Source organism: Papio anubis, chromosome 14 (genome assembly GCF_008728515.1).
Source record: "Papio anubis isolate 15944 chromosome 14, Panubis1.0, whole genome shotgun sequence".
Classification (NCBI taxonomy): domain Eukaryota; kingdom Metazoa; phylum Chordata; class Mammalia; order Primates; family Cercopithecidae; genus Papio; species Papio anubis.
In genome coordinates this window covers 15,924,062-15,937,472 of record NC_044989.1, presented here as the reverse complement: position 1 = coordinate 15,937,472, position 13,411 = coordinate 15,924,062, and the positions used below count along the sequence as shown (strand labels likewise).

General features: G+C 46.8%; 1 pseudogene; it reads right to left on the bottom strand.

The window, feature by feature from the left end:
* Window positions 1–705: 705 nt before the first annotated feature.
* Window positions 706–846, bottom strand: LOC116270429 (annotated as a pseudogene).
* Window positions 847–13,411: the final 12,565 nt, after the last annotated feature.

The window sequence follows — 13,411 nt, the reverse complement described above, 5'->3', positions numbered from 1 at the left end:
CCACCAAGTCATGACAACCAAAAATGTCCCCTGACATTGATGAATGTTTCCAGGGGGCAAAATTACCCTAAGTTGAGAACTACTGGACTAACTTCTGGATTAAATTCAAAGAAAGCTCAATTGAACTGCTTGATAGCAGTTCAAGACTCAAGCTAAAGGTGGCCTCTTTTTCTGTTCGGCTTCCCCCAACTCTCTTTCCCAGAGGGCCACACACACAGAGAGAGATGACTTTATATCTTATGACTTCCTCTGACCTTATGTCTATCATAGATAGGATCGATCCTGCGATCCTGTCACATCCTTACAATTCTTTAGTGTTTTATGTGCCACAATAAACTGTAGGCTCTTTGGGGACAGGCTTGTGAATTTTTTTTTTTTTTTGAGATGGAGTCTGGCTCTGTTGCCCAGGCTGGTGTACAATGGTGCGATCTCTGCTCACGGCAACCTCCGCCTCCCAGGTTCAAGCGATTCTCCTGCCTCAGCCTCCCAAGTAGCTGGGATTATAGGTGTGTGCCACCACACCTGGCTAGTTTTTGTACTTTTAGTAGAGATGGGGTTTCACCATGTTGGCCAGGCTGGTCTTGAACTCCTGACCTCAAGTGATCTGCCTGCCTCAGTTTCCCAAAGTGCTGAGATTACAGGCTTGAGCTACCATGCCCAGCTGTGAATTATTTCTTTCTTTCTTTATTTTTTGGGGGGAATGATAATATTTCTTCTTATATGTATTGAAACTCATACTGAACGATGAGCTCTTGGTTGCAAAAGAGAATTTATTTCTTGAACCTATCTGTAAGTCTGGTTGTGGATTATTTGTCCTTAGAATCCTTAGCTCGTGGAACAGGACCTGGAACACAAGGAAGGTGTAAGTGGGTGGATTAATTCCATGCCCACAAGACCCTCCTAGCCTGGACACAGTGCATGTTTCATTTCATGCCCCCTGACCTCATAGTTTCCCAAAGGCCCAACCCACCAGACATCCCTGAAGGCCTACCATTCACCAAATATGCCTTGGCCTTGCCCAGTCTACATCTTGCTAGTACCTTCCTTTTCTTGAAATTTCCATCATACTCACCTCACCCTGTCCACTTCCTAAAATCCTCACATTCTCCAAGGCCTATCTCCAGTGCCTCTTCTCCAAGGAAGAATTTTCCAAACCCTCTAATTAAAAATAATCAACCATCCATGCCTCCCCCATTACCCCAGCCCCTGCTCCCAAAGTGCTTTTTAATTCTGTTATAACCATTTCCGGATACATTCTGTGTCCCTTACTAGACAGTGAACTCCCCAAAGGCAGGAACTGTCAGGATCTATTTCCATATCTTCCACGGAGCCTAGCAGAGGCCTGGCACACAGCAAACATCGCTCAAATCTAATTCAGGTCTCCGAGAGAGGCCAGGCCAGCGGGCGATGGTAAACGTGAGCCTGACTGATTCCTCCTTCAGTGCCTTCAAGAGAAAGATAGTCATTATTGGAAAACATGCTTCACAATACTGTTTACAAAAGGAAACTGCCCTACAAAGTCATTATTCTTGATGAAAAAAAAAATGGGTCTGTTTTTTTAATTGAGAATTGATATCAATCCTAAATGAAGGATTTAGCCAGAAGGTGAGAGGGAGTCCTCTGAGGCCTGTTAGACCAATCCTGGGGGCACACAAGACTACATATGTCCAAGGAGACACAATCTTCAGTTCTTAAGAACTTAAAGTCCAGTGTTGCAGTCTCCTCTGACAGCAAGCTCATTCCAACCTTTTGGAAAACAAATGCTGGCAATTACATCCATCGTTAATAATTCATAATTAGAAATATTATTAATAATTGGAGCTGTTATTTCAGTAGCTCTTCTAAAGGAGAAATGCCTAAGTGTCTGGATTTTGTAGCAAATAATGGTACTGACTTTTATACTGGGCTTTAGAAATGATAAAGCATTCGTCACCTAGCAACTTCCCTGACTCCCCCTTACGGCCATAGAAGACAGGCAGACAGAATGGGGAGGCCCTCAACAAGTGCCCAGTGTCACTCAATGGCTGGATGAGACTCTGCCACCACCCCTGTGTGTGTGAGCTGCTCCCAGCCCTCCCTACGAGGGAGGGGGAATGAGGAGGCCTGTTCACACCACAGCCTTGATGGCAGCTGCTGGAAAGGTGGGCTCAGTACTGGGTGAGAATAAGCCCAGGGAGGGAAACAGGTTGCCCTTCTTTCTTTAGACAAATGAGCTCCAGAAAGTCCTGAGGCTACAGGAGAAAAGTCACTGGAACCAATATATCAGCAGCAAGTTTTATGAGGCTTGGAGGCCACTCATCTCCAGTAGGGTGACTGGGCCCGGAAACAAGCAGCCGTTCCAATAGCAGCCGTGGCCAGTCTGCAGGGCCTCAGGAATCTACTGCTGGAGAGTGGGGAAGTGGTGGGGGCGACAGGGAGACAAGGGGGACCCCAGAGCCAGTTGTGGCCTGGACACAACTGCAGGTTGGCCTTGGACAGCTGAGCAGGTTGTGTGCTGAACAAGGGGCCCAGGCAGCATGGGAAGGGGTAATCCGAGCCTTGGTTTCTCATTGGCAAAAAAATGTGTAATGTGAACCAGCAGAGGCCCTGGCATGGGTGGGGTAGCTGATGCACCCACACAGTGAGGTGTCCCGGGTTCCTGCCCTCCCCCATGCACGAACAAACCTCTCCCTTAGTGACTCAGGTGCCATAAATGATAATTTAGCCTCTTTTAGGAGTAAGGCATGAAGCCCTTTATTAAAATGCAAAAGTCATTGTCAGTCATTACCACCTTATGGATTAGCCAGCAAGAAACAGAATGGTGGCTGGGCACCGGCAGGGCTGCGAGGAGAAAGGAGTAGTGGGGAAACCAGTTCGAGAGAGAGGATAGAGGTGAACGGGCATCACTCATTTGTGCCACTCCTACAACCCAGAAGGCACATAACATACATCCACTCTTCATTCTCACAGCAACCCTCAGGGAAGACTCTGTTACACTGTTTCATGGAAATTCAGAAAGACCAAGGTCACCCAGCGAATACAGGGCAGAATCTGCTTCCTACTCAGATGGTTCAGATCCAAGCTCCATGACCTCTGCACTATGCTGCTTCCCAGCGGGGCTTCTGCGTCGGAGGCGATGGGGTTGAAAGGCACAAGGCTGGCAGCCATGTTTATTAGGGTATTCCTGGGGCAGCCCATAGATGACAAGGACTCTGCTGGGGATAGCCTGATGCCATAGACACCAATCAGATCCCTGTTTCCCCAGGTAAGAAAACAGATTTTAAGCCACACAATTTAAGCAACACACCCAAGATCTCCCCGGCATGCAGTCTGTGGAATGGGGATTTGAACCCATGGTGTGAATCAGCAATTATCTCAACATCGAAAAGTTTAATTAAAAAATAAACAAAGGCCTGGTGCGGTGGCTCACACCCGTAATCCCGGCACTTTGGGAAGCTGAGAAGGGCAGATCGCGAGGTCAGGAGATTGAGACTATCCTGGCTAACATGTTGAAATCCCGTTTCTACTAAAAATACAAAAAATTACCCACCTGTAGTCCCAGTTACTTGGGAGGCTGAGGCAGGAGAATCATTTGAATCTGAGCTTGCAGTGAGCAAAGATCACGCCACTGTACTCCAGCCTGGATGACAGAGCGAGACTCCATCTGAAAAAAAAATAAAATAAAATAAACAAAGTACAACTGCGAAATCAAGGCCTCACTCTGAACAGCTCCCTGGAATGACAGAAGGGGCCCAATGCGCAGTAATCCGTGCAGCTCAGTTTCCATCCTTCCTTCACTCCACAAATACCTTTTGAGCATTTCCTGTATGCCAAGTTCTTTTCTAGTGAAACAAAATCCTGCAAATGGCACATCAGAAGGCTGGGTGGAGGGACCGTTTATTAATTAAGGACAATCAACCCTGGGTGTAACTGGCAGTCTGCACAACCTACCAGGGGAAGGGCAGAGGATAGGCTGGGAGGAAGAGGGGCTACGCAGTCAAGCAGGGGAACATGTCAGTGTGGTTCCTTACTTCCTGTATGTTTCCTTGGGCATGTTCCTTCATTCCTTCCAGTCTCAGTTCCCTTATCTGCAAAACACAGACCACAGTTCTTGCATACAAGGTGTTTTGGGGATCCCATCAGATGCCCACGTGTATGTACACGCGACAGTGGGAAGGGGCACAAATGTAAGATGTCATTACTGTTAGGATCCCACAGGAGAACTCTAACTGGGGCCCAGGGCAGTCTCCGGCACCTCCCAACACACACCTCCCAACACATCCTCTCCAGAAGGATGCCACAACGATGCTTCTGAAAGAAACACCTGACCGCTCAGTGGCTCCCCTTCCAGACTCTTGCACGATGCCTAAGGCCCTTGAACTGCTCACTGTTCCCAGATGCACCATACTTTCTTTGCACATCTCAGCCTTGGCTGTTTCTCTAACAGTGTCTTCTTCAGAAAGCCTTTTCTCATCCTGAGTCTTGGTTGGGGCCACCCCATTCTGTGCCTCCAGACTTCCTGAGTGTATCATGTTATGCTGCATTGTAGGTTTCATCTCTTGTCCCCTGGACTCTATGTGGGCTCCTTGAAGAAAGCAGCCATGTGCTGTCCATTATTTGAACCCTCGGGGCCAAAGGAGAAAGTTGTGCTAGGCAGTGGGGGATGCAGGTAACTCCAGTGAAGAGGGCGCTTTCATTCCCTGCTCTGTACAACTTATAAAGCAACACTGACTTCGGCAGTTGGTTTACTTTTTTTTTTTTAGGGTTGGGATCTTGCTCTGTCACCCAGACTGGAGTGCAGTGGCATAATCATGGCTCCCTGAAGCCTCTAACTCCGGGGCTCAAGTGATTCTTTTGCCTCAGCCTCCAGAGTAGCTGGGATTCCAGGTCCCCATTCCCATGGCTAGTCTGTAGTTCTTACGTAAATGTCATAAAATTGGGGGAACATTTTTAATGTTGTAATAGCATCTGTAAAATCCATGATGAGGCCCTTTCTATGTCATGTATTTCAGTTTCCTGATTTGTAATCAATCGTGGTAGCTTCAGCTCAAAGCCTCCTCTAGCCAGACATTCTGGGATTCTGGGATCTCAAGAGAGGCCAAAACTTTGACCTTCAAACAAGTCAAAGTGCTTTGAAGGCCAGGGTAGTTGATTGCACTCTCCCTGCCTACAGGAGAACTGAGCACCCCCATCCCCTGGCACATGTCTTGCAGAGCTCCTTCGTGAGTAATATCCACCCCACCCACACCCACACCGGGCTTGGTCACATGACCTGCTTTGCCAGTGGAACATGAGCAGAAGTGATGTTATCACATCTAACAGAGGCTGCGAGATTCACTGCCTGGTTTGGCCGTTTCTGTTTTCCTCTCTGCCACAAAATAAAGATCAGGGGCTATACTTTCAGCCTCAGAGTGAGAAAGTACTGGATCAGAGCCTCAGGTGACTTGATGACCAAAAAAAAAAAAAAATTATTATTATTTATTTATTTATTTACTTTACAGACAGGGTCTCACACTGTTACCCAGTTACCCAGGCTAGATTGCCGTGGCAAGATCAGAGCTCACTGCAACCTCAAACTCCTGGCCTTAACTGATCCTCTTGCCTCAACCTCCCAAAGAATAGCTGGGACTCAGGCATGTACCATCATGCCCAGTTAGTGTTTTCTCTTATTGTTTGTAGAGGCAGGGGTCTCATTATGTTCCCTAGGCTTGTCTTGAACTCCTGGCTTCAAGAGATCTCCCTCCTCAGCCTCTCAAAGCTCTGAGATTTCAGGCATGAGCCCCTGCACCCTGTGTATTTGTTTTTATAATCCACTGACATTTTGATGGTATTTGTTACTAACCATAGTCTAACAAAAGCTGACTGATGCAGGTTTAATTTGCATTACTTAAAGAAGATACCATTGGTACTAAAATAAAATATAATCATAGTTTGAACCTTTAGGTTCACATCAAGTTTAGGATATAATAATGACTAAGCAAATTCTCCAGTCATTCCAAGGCTTTGTGTCATGCGATGCTCAGCACTGTGGACACAGATATGAAAGGTCTCCCTGCCCTTTGTCATGTGTCTCTCAGTGTGAGTTATGGCTAATCATTTGATCAATTTATTCCATTATTTTTTTTGAGATGGAGTTTCACTCTTGTTGCCCAGGCTGAAGTGCAATGGCATAATCTCAGCTCACTGCAACCACCATCTCCTGGGTTCAAGCGATTCTTCTGCGTCAGCCTACCAAGTAGCTGGGATTACAGGCACCCGCCACTGGCCACTGCAACCAGCTAATTTTTGCATTTTTAGTAGAGATGGGGTTTCACCATATTGGTCAGGCTGATCTCAAACTCCTGACCTCAGGTGATACCCCTGCCTCAGCCTCCCAAAGTGCTGGGATTACAGGCATGAGCCACCATGAGTGGCCTGTTCCACAAATATTTATTGAGCATATACTATAGGCTTAACATTGTTTTAGGTGCTAGAGCTGCAGCAATGAACAAAGCAAAGTGTCTGCCCCATTGGAGCTTATGAACTGGGGGAGCTTACACTCAAAGAGGTACATTTAGGAGGTCATGATCACTAAGTACTGTGTGAGGTCTAAGTCAAAAATTATATTCCCCCGACTTCCGTGAAGGAAATAAGGAGACATCTCAAAAGTTGATGACATTGTTCCAGATTAAGATTGCAGCTGCATACCTGCTAGAGGGAGATTCTCTGCTTCCCTTCGCAATCCAGGAGGTCTATCAACAATCCCTCCCTTATGCACTGCATTTCAGAGTTTGCTAATTGCTTTTGCCTTCATCACCTGTTTTGATTCCTTCAACATTCTCTGCAGGTAGACAAGTTAGGATTTGTCATCCCCATTCTACAGAATAGGAAACTGAGGCTGAGGGAGGGAAAGGAATAGATTCAAGTTCAAACAGCCAATTAGAGAGCTGGTGCCCTAATTTTCAGCACAATATCCTTTTGCACTATCTTCCTGACTGCTCAAATATTTTCATGAGAATGTGCTATGTGTTTATGAGCAGTTTTCATTGACATATAAAGGATTTTAGAGGAATTTCTGGAGCAACTTTTTCTTTCATTTTTCTGATCCATGTATAATAAGTCTCTCTAGCTACAGTGTAATAATCAACATAAGACTGAGGAAGAAACCTCCAGTCAAGCCAAAGTGAGTTTAGGTCCATTTCCCCTGCATAGAAACTGAATCCCAAGCTCAAGGTGAGAGAGCTCATAGCTACTCAGAGGTAGGAGAATGAACACAGGCTTTTGCCAGGCACGGTGGCTCATGCCTGTAATCCCAGCACTTTGGGAGGCCAAGGCAGGTGGATTACTTGAGGTCAGGAGTTCGAGACCAACCTAGCCAACATGGAAAAACCCCATCTTTACAAAAAAATACAAAAATTAGCCAGGCGTGGTGTCATGTACCTGTAGTCCCAGCCACTTGGGAGGCAGGGGTGGGAGAATCACTTGAACCTGGGAGGTGGAGATTGCAGTGGGCAGAGATCGCGCCACTGCCCTCCAGCCTGGGTGACAGAGTAAAATCCTGTCTCAAAAAAAAAAAAAAAAAAAAAGGGCCGGGCGCGGTAGCTCATGTCTGTAATCCCAGCACTTTGGGAGACCAAGGAGGGCAGATCACCTGAGGTCAGGAGTTCGAGACCAGCCTGGCCAACATAGTGAAACCCCATCTCTACTAAAAATACAAAAATTAGCCAGGCGTGGTGGCAGACGCCTGTATTCCCAACTACTTGGGAGGCTGAGGCAGGAGAATCGCTTGAACCCAGGAGGCAGACGTTGCAGCGAGCAGAGATTGTGCCACTGCACTCCAGCCTGGGCAACAGAGCGAGACTCTGTCTCGAAAAAGAAAGAAAGAAGGAAAAAGGAATGAACACAGGCTATGGAGTAAAACAAACTTAGGCTGGAACTGTAGCTTCGTTACTTAACAGCTGTGAGACCGTGGGCAAGTCATTTTCCTCCCTGAGCCTCAGTTCTCTCTTCCTGTGAACTGGGAGCGGCAATACCTCCCCAACAAGTGGTTATGAGATTTCCTGCGGAAAGTACTGATCAATAGTCAGTGCTCGCTAGATGCTCAGTGTTAACTTTTATTGCCCGGCTGCTGTATTCAAGGCATCATGTCAGAGTTTTTGTACATACTGTATCCGCTTCCTCTTTTTTTTTTTTTTTGAGACGGAGTCTCGCTGTGTCGCCCAGGCTGGAGTGCAGTGGCGCTATCTCCGCTCACTGCAAGCTCCGCCCCCCCCAGGTTCATGCCATTCTCCTGCCTCAGCCTCCGGGGTAGCTGGGACTACAGGTGCCGGCCACCACACCCGGCTAATTTTTTTGTATTTTTTTTAGTAGAGACGGGGGTTTCACCATGTTCGCCAGGATGGTCTTGATCTCCTGACCTCGTGATCTGCCCACTCAGCCTCCCAAAGTGCTGGGATTACAGGTGTGAGTCACTGCACCCAGCATCCTCTTCCCCGCTTTTAAGACACTGTAATAAAGCCATTGTCATTTTACAGATAAATGATAAATTTTAGGGGTAAAGTGTTAAGCCTGTAACTTACCTTCAAATAGTTCAGAAAAAAAAAAAATGTGTATATACAGAAAGCACCCCTATGATACACACACACATGCACACACACGCACACACACACTATACATGTAGAGAAAAAGTAAAACGAATACAAGAAGATGTTAATAATTGCTGGATCTAGATAAAGAATATACAGGTGGCCAAGTGCAGTGGCTCACACCTGTAATCCCAGCATTTTGGGAGGCTGAGGCAGGCGGATCACCTGAAGTCAGGAGTTCAAGACCAGCCTGGCCAACATAGTGAAATCCTGTCTCTACTAAAAATACAAAAATTAGCCGGGTGTGGTGGCATGCACCTGTAGTCCCAGCTACTCAGGAGGCTAAGGCAGGAGAATTGCTTGAACCTGGGAGGTGGAGGTTGCAGTGAGCCGAGATCTTGCCACTGCACTCCAGCCTGAGTGACAGAGCAAGACTGTCTTAAAAAAGGAGCATACAAGTACTTATGGTACTATTTTTTCAACTGCTATGTAGTATAACATTTGTCAATCTAAAAATTTGGTAGAAAAAAAACTTCAATTTGAACAATAAACTATCTGGCCACCCTCCCCAGCTTTCTCGCTCCTTCTGAGCACTCTGCCCTCACACCTCTGTTCCCTCTACTTGCAACACCCTTCCCTGCCTTGCTTAGCTGGGGAACTCCAGCCATCAAGACTCTGCTGCAAAGTCATTACTTTGGGGAGTCCTTCAGACCCGGGGCCTGACTTCCCCAGGTCTCAGAGCCCCTCTCCCTTGCTTGAGGTTCCCTTGCGGGTAGATCCCGCACTTCTCTTTCTGGGGACTAAGGTGCTGAGAGTGGGAGCTGCGTTATTTCTGTCCTCATCCCCAGCCCAGGATGCAAAGTCGTCCAAGGTTAAAAGAAAAATCTCACCTAAAATCAAATATGTTTTTCCGAAGCTTTCCAAACCTGAGAAATACCGTGAAACATATTTTTCTAACCTGTCTCCAGCAGGCACTCAGAAGAGCCTGGTGAACAAGTGAATCAATGAACTCCACCTCTGATCCCAACTTCCAAAACCTTTTCTATAGGCAATGGCACAGATTCGGATGCTTCATCCCAATCTCAGGTCTGGACAACAGAAGGTTAACCAGTAGTGCCCGCCTGATAGAACCTAGGGTAGGGTGAAAGGGGCCAGGTCCTTGAACTGGCATTGAAACTGTCAGAGGTTCACATCCTCATTCCACTAACTGCTGGTTTAATGCAAACTGGTGCCTGTACTTAACCTTTCTGTAGCTCAGGTTTTCCCCTCACTGAAAAGGGAGATGACACCTGTTTTTTTTGTTTTGTTTTGTTTTTATTTTTTTGAGACAGAGTCTCGCACTGTCACCTGGGCTGGAGTACAATGTCATGATCTCGGCTCACTGCAACCTCCGCCTCCCAGGTTCACGTGATTCTCCTGCCTCAGCCTCCCAAGTAGCTGGGATTACAGGTGCCCACCACCACACTCAGCTAATTTTTTGTATTTTTAGTAGAGATGGGGTTTCACTATGTTGGCCAGACTGGTCTCAAACTCCTGACCTCATGATCTGCCCACCTCGCCCTCCCAAAGTGCTGGGATTATAGGCGTGAGCCACCGCACCCGGTCTGACATCTTTTTATGTTGCATAATATTATGAACTTTGGTACTGAGCATATAAAGTGGCGCTCAGCACTCAGTGGCTCACTCTACAGAAGCTACTGGAACACTGTCCTTTGACCAGGTCACTGGGCTCTCCCAGGAGGAGAAAGGTCACGAGAAAGGGGTAAAGACAGGGCAAGGTTCATGCAGCCAAGTGTGTATGTATGTGTGCATGTGTGTGCATGCTTGTGTAAGAGAGGAGAGCCCCTGTCTGTCCTCTGATGCACTCTGGAAGGTCACCTGGATCAACCCAGCCCGCCCTAACCACCTGAACTATCAGACAGGAGGCTTGCTGGCTCCCCACAGGATTATAAATCATTTATTTCATTATGAGTGTGAGGAGTCGCTGTGTGTTTGAAGTGGGATTTGAAGCAAAAGAAATGGGCAGATTAATGGAGCTTGAAGAAAGCTAAGTATCACTTGCCATTCCTGCCAGAGCACACAGGAGCTGGCAGCTGAGCAACATTTGAAAAACATGTCTCTCAATTAAAAGCATTTTCTCCTGGGTGCTTCCTGCTGGAGCTCACTTGAATTAATTGCATGGACATCAAAATCCACCCACCAATGTTCTGTGTTACGAAGTGCTTCATGAAGGTCCAGGTCTCTCCCAGTGCAGAGCCAAGTGCTTTGAATGGCATCAAAGTCCCGCCTCTCCATCCTGCATCTCCTGTAACTTCCACCCGCCACCAGTCACCAGGAGCCACCTGAACACACATGTCTCTTGTCTCCTGTACATGCTGCCCCTTCTGGAGCATGAGGGGGTGCTCTCACGTCCCTTCCCTGCCAGGAAAATTTCTCCTCATCCTTTGAGAAACAGTTCAGCAAATACCTACTCTGTGAAGCCTGACATGCCCGGAAGAGATAAGTAGACGCTCCGTCTCTTGTGGCACCTGTTATCAGAGCACTCTGCCACTCTGTTCACCACCCTGTCACCACCTAAATGCTGAGTTCTTTGAAGGCAAAGACTGTATTATCTGTGTAGCCTGCAACTAACTGCTAGTCAATCAATGTTTGTTGTCTGAATAAATAAAGATGTATGGTCTCAAGGCTGATAGGTTAAAGGAAAAATCTCACCTGAAAATAAATGTTTTTCCAAAGTTTTCAAAGCCTGAGAAATACTAGTGAAACATATTTCTCTGACCTCCCTCCCAGATCATTTCATCTTGAATTTCTGAACACTGCTCTGCTGCTAAACACAGAGCACTGTGACATTGTTCTCACCTCCACCCTCCACATTCTGTCAGAATCCCAGACTCTCGTAATGTCTCTGGTAAACATTCAGCCCTCTTCTTTCCCCAAGAAGGGGAAGATTCCTTCTCTCCCAACCGCATCAGGCCAGATCTGGGAAGGACCAGGAAGCCACACAGAGAATTTCAGACATGATCCCAAGGAGAGCCAGAATGTTGGGGGCAGGATCCAAACTAAGGAGATAAAGAATCATTTAAGGAACTGGGAGAGCACTGGAGAAGAGGAGGGCTCTGAACCTGCAAGACAATGTTCTTCAGATGTCAGAAGGGCTGATGTGTGGACCCAAAACCAGGCAAGCACTCAGGATGTGGTGTGTAGGTTGGTTCCTTGCGTCCCTGTTTGCAGGGTGCAGGCCCCGTTTCTGCCTGTCCCCACAATGTAATTATTATGAGTCCCTGTTCACTCTCAGCAGTGTCCTGGTTTAAGCAGTAATCACACAGTCCCTTTAGTTATAGGGACATCTTTTCCAGTTCAGTAAAGGCTCAGTTTTCTGGCAGACAGAGCTGTTCGAGGCCACAGGTCCCCAGCAGGAGGAACTGTGATGCATTCATCCTTATGGCCCAGTACTGAGCACAGGGTCTGGACCTCACATGGGGCCCTGTGCCTGTTTGTCAACTGAATGAATGACTGATTGTCTTCAAAGGGAAGGCATTCCTCATCGCTGGGAGTATGTCCATGCAGGAGGCCTTGCAGGAGATTCGAGCATCACAAGGGAAGTACGACCAGAAGATCTCTCAGCCCTTTCCTTTCCACAGAGGTTACATGTGAGTCAAGTTCAGGGATCAAGAGCAAAGCACTGAGGAAGCAGATAGCTTGGGCTGGACCCCTGGTCCATCACTCACCAGTTGTAAAATCTTGAGCAAGTTACTTAAACTATCTGTGCCTCAGTTTCGTGATCAGTAAAGTGGGTATAAAAATATCTACCTCAAAGAATAGTCCAGAGAAGTCTTTAAAAATGTCGCATGTGTAAAATACCTGGCCCACAGTGAGCACTTTTTAAACTATTTTCTATTATTTCTAGGATGATGAAGGTGATGGAACTGATACTGGACTTTGTCCTTTAAACCCGGGGGAGGGGACTGCCAGTGTTGGGTCAGGGACTAACTTCTTCACAGTGGTGGCTGTGGAAGGTTAATCACATGGCGAGCCCAGTAACCAAGATTAGGAGAAAGAAAATCCCTCCAACTGCCTTTGAATTTCAGTTATGTGTACGTTTGCTTTGAACTGGTGATTCAACGCTTTCTCTTGGAGGGAGAACAAAGCGAGTGATGTGGAACTCAAATCTCATTTACCACTTAATTTTAAAACTGAGGAGATTTGCAATATTGGAAAGGCAAGGGAGCAGGAAATAAACTTTAGAGTAATTGCTCAGTCGCCTTTTAAACGTAAGGCATTGCATTGCTATTTTTGTTGGTGGTATTCAAATGAGAGGATGCCACAGCTAGGGAGGAACCTAGGAGATCATTGACGGTAACTCCTTCACTGAATGAGGAAGAAATCACAGGCCAGAGATCGGAGGGTCGGTCTCCTGTCTCACAGTAAGTTAGAGACAAGACCAGAATCAGATGGCGCAGATCCTCGGGCTCCTAGACAGGTCTCGGTAGAAGCCCAGGAGTGAAATAATAGCCTCAAACAGCAACCTTACTGCCCATCTGTAAGAGAAGAGGTGGAGGGATGGTATTCTGAGCACTGTGCTTACAAAAACACAAAGACACCCTCAAGAAGTAGGCTGATCACCTTCCCCAAAGAGTTTGTGACAGACAGGAAGCAGCCATTATGTATCACTTCTTAAAGTTCATGAGCCCAGGAAGCCACATATTGTTTTCTGTTCATTATATAGGCAAGTAAATTGAGGCAGGAGGACAACTTTTGTTTTCAGCCACAGAAATCCTCCATCCTAAAGCCCATGTTTGCAGGTGTTGGAACATTAGAATAGGAGAGCTGTGTTGTCAGAAGCCCAAAACTAGCATCGCAGATAAAAC